We start from the raw sequence: 9,332 nt of genomic DNA on the forward strand, positions 1-9,332 counted from the left end.
TGCTTCCTCCCTGCTCCTGCACTACAGGGTTCCCCTTCCTCAGTGTTCCCTCCCCCCACTCCAGCCAGTGACAGGGACTGTCGTGCCCATCTCAGGGGCATATTGGTCGCCCTGCCCCACGGCAATGTGGTGTAATGCATGCAGGTGTCGGGTCCTGATCCACACTACATCCTTACCTGAGAGTGAGATATCACACCTCTGGGTGAGGTGCAATACCTCTGTAGCAACCGAGCCCTCAGGGTGCTACAGTTCCATTTATCTTCAGCCTAGGTGACGTATTGCGATACAGGGCCGTGATTTTGGCTATAAAAGGGTCCCCTAGACCCCTACCCCAAGCTTTTTAAGAGAATCATATATGGCGTGCCAGGAGACTCTATGGAATGCTTTCTCAGCATCCAACGAGAGTATCTAATTACAAATTTTTAACTGCATCTAGCCCAGGAAATACTTTGTGCCTAGTAGCAGTGTCTGCTAGTCAGCGGATTATCCCGGCTGTTAAGCAAGCTACACCACCTGTAGTTTGGACACTTAATTTTTTCAAAGGAAATGCTTCGGGACCACGGGATATTCAGTGAAGAGCATCAGGAGGCACCCCAAGGCATAGGGGCTGGGACTGGCAGTAGGATGCCTTGCGGTGGACAGCCGAGCTCGATCCTTATAAAAGCTTTTTAACTGCAGCAGCTTTAGTGGACGCTACTGGAGCTGGAATTACGCGGCTGCTGGCATGAGACTTGCCCTCCAATAGATCCTTGTAAATGGATTTAAAGTGTATTCATTCAAATTAGAGAGACAATTTAAATTAAAAAGCTTAGAGCTGCCTCCACCACAGGGGGGCTCGCTCGACCCACCAGCGGACAGGCACCAGTATTGGGAGAGGGGGGCTGGCCGTCAGGGTTCACTGCGGCTCTGGCACAAACCCGGCGACGCGGAGGTGGCACGGGCAGGAGCGGACTGAACGTGTCGGCTTCTCACTTTTTGGATTTTAGAAGGGCATGACATGCCTATATCTGTGTCTCCCCCTCCTTTTACTCCTCCACCTCTTTTCTTTTCACATGACTATATGTACTTGTCACTTTTCCATGTGTTAGTTGTGTCTTCTGAGCAGTTTGTCAGCTTTTGGACACCTTTGAAGGTGTTTTCTATGTGTTTCTATGTGTTTTTGTTTGCCTGCCATTGGTTTTAACGGTGTTCGAAGGTGTTCGACGAACAGTTCGACGAACAGTTCGGCGAACACACGGGTGTTCGACAAACCGAACCGAACTCGAACACTACGGGGGTGGCTCAACACTACCTGTGAACGCCCTAGAGGAACCTGCTCAGGAACAGGAAGAGTCCCCAGTCAGAGGAGGATCACCCGTTGAAGCAGAGCCTGAAGGCCCACTAATCAGTGCACTTGCCAGTCCCATGGAGAGATTGAGGCAGTTTTATAATCTACCAGCACGTACACCTGATAGGTTAGCAGAGAGTGCATGCACAGACAACAGTATCACCCCAGTAGTACGAAGGTCCACACGCAGCACACAATGCCAAATCCCTGCCAGGTTTAGGGATTAAAATACAAAATGCCTGAAGTATAAATAGTTACCCAGTTGGGTAACTATTGTTTCTTATGTAAACTGCAATAATATGTGTTCATTTAGTTACCCATAAGGGTATAAAGACTTGTAGGCTGAGGACTGTGAGCAGCCAAAAACTGTCCATGTAAATAGTTGCACTTATCAAAGTGCCTCCTTATTTGTTTCATAAAAGACCACTGAACAAAAACCCGTTTGGCGTGGCCGAAGACGTGGTCCAACACCTGGATCACTTATGCCCTGTAGCCACGCCCAGGGCCTATGTTGAGGGTTTTCAGACGGATCCCTCATGTTTCTCCTGTTGATACACCTTCTTCGGTGAAATGGACACCGGGTTACTGGACTTACTGTAACTTAATTATTGTTGTTGTAATTGTTATTGTTATTATTATTGTTGTAACCTGTTACAAAATTCTTCAGTCCAGGAGTACTGAATTGTACTAGGGGGGAATGTGGCACCCTGCTGCCACAGGTACCACAGGACCCAAAAGGGTGCAAGGATGGACTTCTCCACAAGAGGCCCTCATTACAAACAAACACCTCCACTTTTCCACCTCATACCACAAGAGGGAGCCCTGTTAGGGATATATATATGGAAGGTGGAGCCAGGCAGTCAGTCAGAAGTCTCTCAGTGTGAGAGAAAGCGTGCTGACGCAGAGAGCAGTGAAGACGCAGAACGTCTGCTGCTGTGTTCTGAGGGCCCCGAGTGAGGCCGGAGGCAAAGAGGAGTGGAGAAAGGAGTTAAGGGGGCAGAGGAGCATCATAGGCTCACCCCAAGACACAAACCGGACACCGGGTCCGCGCCTACAGGGTCCTCTATACCCAGTAGGGACTACCGGTATACCAGGAGGACTACAAGTCTGTGGTCGACCTGAAGCTAAACCCTTGACAGGACTAGGAACCACGAAGGCCCCGGCATCCAGGGATAGTGGTTGCCAAAGAAAGGTCCTACGACCAAGCGACAGGTGAAGGAACAGCACAGCACAGAAGCTAAACTCAGTTGCAGGCTGGCCAGGAGCTTAGAGAGAGGGAGACACGGACCAGGAGGCCTTATACCTGCTCACTGGGGAGAAGTCCTGAAGTGCACCCTTCCTACCAAGTACCCTGGACCGTACATGACATCTGCACCAGTAAAGGTACTGAAGTGAATCCCCTGTCTCTGTCAGTTACTCCTGCTTCGCCATCTCGCCTGCACTACAAGCCCCAGCATCACCACCATCTGCACCTATACTGCCCTGGGGGCCCGCTCCACCTGTGGGGAGCAGAAACATCCCAGCTGCCATCCCATCACCCCCGGAGGTCTGCAGCAGCGACGGTAAGCATTACCGGAAACCACAGGTGGCGTCATGAGACAAACTGTACACTAAAACCGCTTTTAAAAGAGAGACCCAGAGTACGGGCCTGGGAGCCGACTGCCGTGACCTCATAAACAAGGTAAAAGGCCCGGGTACCGAGTCCCCTATATTTCCCCTGGGTTACACAATAGTGTCTCTATACGAGAGAAAATTTATATTTTATACTGCACAATCTTACTACTGAGCAAATCAGTGTCTCTGACACAATCTCTGGCTATGACCATATGTGCTTGCTGGCCATGACTTCATCTAACTTCATAAGACCAAGGTCACACTATAAAACCCTGAAATTAGCTCTCTAATTATTATCATCCAAGTGCCTCCATTACTATAGCATGGCATCCGCTACTAGGGCATGGTAGAACAAATTTATTGCTACTCTTATACAACTAAGACTGTAAGACTCGCCTTATGGGTAAGAATATGAATTCCAATTAAGTTAAAGACCAAAAAAGACCATCCTACTGTTTCAAAAACTTACAGTAAATGCACATGTGGCGCCCTGCTGCGCATTAGTGCCGCAGAACCCTGAAGGGTGCATGGATGGACTTCTCCACAAAAGGCCCTCACTACATTCATACACCTCCACCCTACCACCTCAGACCAGCAGAGGGAGCCCGTTAGGGATATATAAAGGGAGGGTGGAGCTAGGCATTTCTTAGTCTAGTCTGAGTGAAGTTAGTTTCAGTTTAGTGTTCAGAGAGGAACACAGCTCAGAGTGAGCAGAGAGCGTGCCGACGCTCAGAGAGCGGTGAAGACGCAGCACGCCAGCTGCTGAGTAGTGAGGGCGACGGCGAGGAGAAAAGGAGAGTGGAGCTAAGGGGGCAGAGGAGCATAGTAAGCTCACCCCGTTATACAAACCGGACACCGGGTCCGAGCCTCCAGGGACCCTTTACACCCAGTAAGGATAACCGGAATCCCAGGAGGACTACAAGTCCCTGGCAAACCTGAAGCTAGACACCTACAGGACCAGTAACCACGAAGGCCCCGACATCCAGGGAAAGTGGTTACCAACCAGAGGTCCTACTTCTGAGCAACAGGTGAAGGAAAAGCAGGACACATAGTCTAGGCACAGTTGCAGGCTGGCCAGGAACATATACAGAGACAGAAACGGATCAGGAGGCACTATACCCGCTCACTGGGGCGAAGTCCAAAAGTGTGCCCTTCACCTGGAGTACCCTGGACCGTACCTAACAATGGCACCAGTAAAGGTAATGAAGCAAATCCCCTGTCTCTGTCCGTTACTTCAGCTGCGCCATCGCTCCCCCTGCACCACAACTCGCAGCGCAACCTGCATTGTTTCCACTGCCCTGAGGCCTGCTCCACCTGTGGGGAGCCGTTCCATCTCAAGCTGCCCCATCATCTGCCTCAGAGGACTGTTGCAGCGCTGGTGATCCTCACCAGACACCACAGGTGGCGTCACAACAAATCCCCTATAAATATCCCCTTTTTGCACTAACCGCCCTGGGTCATGGACCGGGCCAGCCAACGTGATCTCCCCCAAAAGCAGCCATAAGGCCCGGCTGCCTAGTACCCCACGGCCCTGGGGGCGAGTCAGATCTTGGCGTCATGAACAGGATCGCGTGCCCATTGCCACCGGGTACTGTGCGCCTTAAGAGACTGTAACCCTTACTGTGGTGAAGTTTTCCTGCCATTCATGAAGTTTTCCCGCCATATCCTCCATTTTTCCTGTTGCCGCGCGGGAAGAAGAGGGGCGTAACCGCTGGAAGTGCGCGAAGCCTAGGACAGGCCCCGTCCCTGACGTCGTACCAGGAAGCGTCAGGTCCTGGAAGGAGCCAGAGGATGCTCTGACGTCAGACGCGAGCGACGCAAGGTCCTGGAAGGAGACCGTCACCCACGGAGCTGCAGCCTACCTGAAGAAGAAAGTGAAGAACGTAGACTCCGGTTCACTAGGGGGGCGCAACAATGGCCGACGACCAGCAAGCCGCCGGAGCCTCGGTTAACGTTCCTGATGTCCAACCTGCCCCCGACGCCGCACATGCCGGGGCGTCCGCTCCACCATCAGGGGTCGTAACTCCGTTGATACCTATGGCCCTGCCGTATATCCCTGGAGCGAAGTGGTTCCCCCAGTGTAATGGTAAACCGGACACACTGTCCGGATTCAAGAGGAAAATATGTGGCATACTGGATATGTATTCTATGACTGGCAAGCAGAGAGCCGCTGTAGTGTTAGGACAATTGACTGGTGCCGCTGAGCGAGAAGTTGAAACCTGGCCAGCCGCAGACCAAGAATCAGTGTCCATCATCTTTAAAAGATTGCAAACAGGGTTTGAAAACCGCACTGAGACAGATCTCCGGATGAGGTTCTACCAGTGTGTCCAGAAACCTGAGGACAGTATCCGGGACTATGCCTGGCGCTTACAGGAGGCCCTGCGGGCCCTGAAACAGGTTAGTCCAGCCAGCATCCATGAGGAAAACAAAAGCTGACGGAACAGTTCATCCGGGGGTTGAAGTCCCTGGAGGAGAGCAGAACTGTACGGTGGTGGGCCTTAGACCATCCAGATGCCAACTTTGACACCCTTAAGTACATGGCTATAAAGGGCCTGCAGCCCCTGGAAACCACAGACACTGCTATCCAGCGTTACCAGGGTGGGGCCACCCCAGTGCCTGCAGCACCCACTGCTCCTTCACTAACGGCCGAAACAAGGATGCAAACAGTGCCCCCTAGCGAGCTGGACAGCCTACGCTCTGAAGTGTGCCAGTTAAGTAAAACCGTGGCCACTGTCATGTGCACCCTGCAGCTACAGACGGAGCCTGAGCTGGAAGGAAGGATCCTGCTAGCCGACAGCCCTGAGGATGTCCCCTGGATGAGAAGAAGGAGGAGGACAACGCCACCCCGTAGGAGGACAACGCCACCCCAGAGGAGGACAACGCCATCCCAGAGGAGGACAACGCCACCCCGTGGGAGGACCAATGACCATCGTCACCCTCCAGGAGGATTCATCTGCTACTGCTGCCAGAAGGCAGGCCACACAGTGCGGAACTGTCCTTTAAACGAGCAAACCCTGGGGCCGAGGGCCAACACCCAGGAGTAAATCAAGCAGGCCCATCAAACTGGTACCGCCGGTTCGTGGAAGGAAGACCTTTCCTGTCCATTGTGCTGGACGGCATCGCGACACCTGCCCTGCTGGACACAGGATCTCAGGTAACCATCATGCCTGATATCCTCTACAAAAGGTTCTGGTCCATAGACGAACTTCACCCGCCAGACCCAAACCTTTCTGTGTATGCCTCTAATGGCCTCCCCCTTAACCTATTCGGGGTTAAGGATGTGGCAAAAAGGTGGGAAGAGTGGAACTGAAGGACCAGGGACTAATTGTAGTAGAGACTAATCCTGATGATACAGACTTGTATATGGTACTTAGTATAGATAGATTGTGGTCAAATTCGGGTGCCAGGAACTGGATAAAGACGACTGGAAGGATATTTAAAAGAAAACGAACCTCTTTATTCGACAATGTTATGCCCACAACGCGTTTCTGCAGTGATCTGTTGCCTTCATCAGGTGGAATTACAAGGAAAAAGGTAAATTAGGGCACTTTTATACAAAAAAGGAGGAACTAAGTGGGAGGATTTAAAAAATCAATCAATTCACCTTAACCCCTTGATTGCTATTCACCAAAAAGACAATGTGAATTAGCAATCAAGAGAACCAAAAGGGCCCTAGAAAAACCAACAATAATACATTAAAAATATACTAATAACAACATAAAAAAAGACGATGGTAACAATCATGATAAAATATAATACTCAATCACAAAATTAATTAAAAATGTTAAAAAAGGAATAAAAGAACTCATTGATAAATCATACATGTAAGATTCTGACAACTTATTAATAAGTGAAGTTGTCAGAATCTTACATGTTGCACCACCAGACCAGGGCAGAGGAGAGGAGGGTGCTCCAGAAAGAGATCCGAGCCCTTATGTACCAGCAACAGGTAATGCTAACAGGTGGTGAAATTGGTAGTGTACGGGTGACAGACCCGATACCCATTGTGATCCCCCCGATGAGTGAGATGCTGATTTGGTGTAGAGCAGCAATAGGTCTCAAAGGACGGAGCTACCAGGCGGTAGTAGAATCCCTTAGCTTGGATCATAGACCTACACTCTTGACTGCCAAAGGGGTAGTGGATGTACGCAATGGGAGGGTGCCCGTACGCCTCCTAAACTATGGGGAGGACGAGATTAGATTACCACGCTACGCCACTGTTGCCAAACTGTACACAGTAGATAACAACTCCATACACACGGCGGAGTCCTTAACCTCACCAGACGAAGTGAAGGATAATGACCCGGGAACCCAGGTGGAGGATTGGTGTCAACAGCTCACAGTTGTTATTCGTGTCAATCCTGCAGGCGATGACTGCCCAAGCCATGCTGCGTCCACCAGGCTACACAGTTACATAGTTTATAAGGCCGAAAAAAGACAAGCGTCCATCCAGTTCAGCCTATTTCTTGTGCACTGCAGCTATTCCGCAGCGTTGATCCAGGGGAAGGCAACAAAAAAACCATGCGGTATAGGCCAATTTACATCATTGAGGAAAAATTCACTTCCCGACACCAATCTGGCAGTCAGATTAAATCCCTGGATTAATTAACTATCACTAAGCATAAGATGTAATTTTATTGTTCTCAAGAAAGGCGTCCAGGCCTCTCTTGAACTCTTTAAGTGAGTTGGACATCACCACTTCCTCTCCCAGAGAGTTCCAGAGTCTCACGGCTCTGACCGTAAAGAATCCCCTTCTATGCTGGTGCAGGAACCTCCTTTCCTCCAGACGCATAGTGTGCCCCCTCGTCTTTGTCACCATCCTTGGTATAAACAGGTCATGGGAGAGATCTCTGTACTGCCCCCTGATGTATTTATACATGTTTATGAGGTCTCCCCTAAGCCTTCTCTTTTCCAACGTAAATAGGCCTAATTTTGACAACCTCTCTGGGTATTCTAGTCCCTCCATTCCCTTTATTACCTTAGTCGCCCTCCTTTGTACCCTCTCTAGCTCCAATATGTCTTTCCTGAGCACAGGAGCCCAGAACTGTGCACAATATTCTAAGTGTGGCCTTACCAGCACATTATACAGAGGAAGAACAATGTTCTCATCACATGCCCCTATTCCTCTTCTGATGCATGCCATGACTCTATTTGCCTTCGCAGCTGCTGCCTGACACTGGGCACTCCAATTTAATTTGCTATTAACCAAGACGCACAGGTCCTTCTCCATGTCAGATTTCCCCAACGGTTTCCCATTTAATATGTATGGGTGACTGCTGTTTTTCTTTCCCATGTGCATGACCTTACATTTATCGGCATTGAACCCCATTTGCCATTTTTTGGCCCAACTCCCCAATTTATCTAAATCCTCCTGTAGCTGTGCCCTATCCTCATCTGTATTAACTACTTTACAAAGTTTAGTATCATCTGCAAATATTGCTATTTTACTATGCAACCCTTCCACTAGATCATTAATAAATATATTAAATAATATAGGGCCCAAGACAGACCCTTGAGGCACCCCGCTAGTAACCCGGACACACCCTGAGCTTACTCCATTGATAACCACCCTCTGCTTTCTATCACTCAGCCAGCTATTTACCCACTTGCACACATTATCCCCCAGACCAAGCATTCTCATTTTATATACCAACCTTTTGTGTGGCACGGTATCAAACGCTTTGGAGAAGTCAAGGTATACAACATCCACTGACTCTCCCCGGTCCAGCAGTGAGCTCACCTCCTCGTAGAAGGCGATCAGGTTTGTTTGGCAGGAGCGATCCCTCATGAATCCATGTTGATATGGAGTTAGACAGTTATTATCATTAAGATATTCTACAATAGCGTCTCTAAGAAATCCTTCAAACAATTTACCCACAACAGACGTTAAGCTGACTGGTCTATAGTTCCCAGGGTCACTTTTAGACCCCTTTTTGAATATTGGTACCACATTTGCTTGGCGCCAGTCTAGTGGGACAGTCCCTGTCCATAAAGAGTGCTTGAATATAAGATACAGCGGCCTGTCTATCACATTACTTAATTCTTTTAGTACCCAGGGGTGTATGCCATCTGGGCCTGGTGACTTGTCTATTTTGATATTATTTAGGCGTTTCTGAACTTCCTCCTGGGTTAGGTGGGTGATATTTAGCGGAGGGTTTACTTTATCACTCTGCATTTCCTCCGATAAATTGTTTTCTGCTGTGAAAACAGTGGAGAAGAAGCTATTGAGTAGGTTTGCTTTACCCTCATTGCCCTCTATGATTTTACCCAGGTTATTTTTCAATGGGCCAACTCCATCAGTTTTAATCCTTTTACTGTCTATATAGTTAAAGAACAGTTTGGGATTCGTTTTACTTTCCTTGGCAATTAGTCTCTCTGTCTCCTCTTTTGC

The sequence above is a fragment of the Phyllobates terribilis genome, unplaced genomic scaffold, assembly GCF_046119375.1.
Source record: "Phyllobates terribilis strain yellow unplaced genomic scaffold, ASM4611937v1 Scaffold_3__8_contigs__length_932513732, whole genome shotgun sequence".
Classification (NCBI taxonomy): domain Eukaryota; kingdom Metazoa; phylum Chordata; class Amphibia; order Anura; family Dendrobatidae; genus Phyllobates; species Phyllobates terribilis.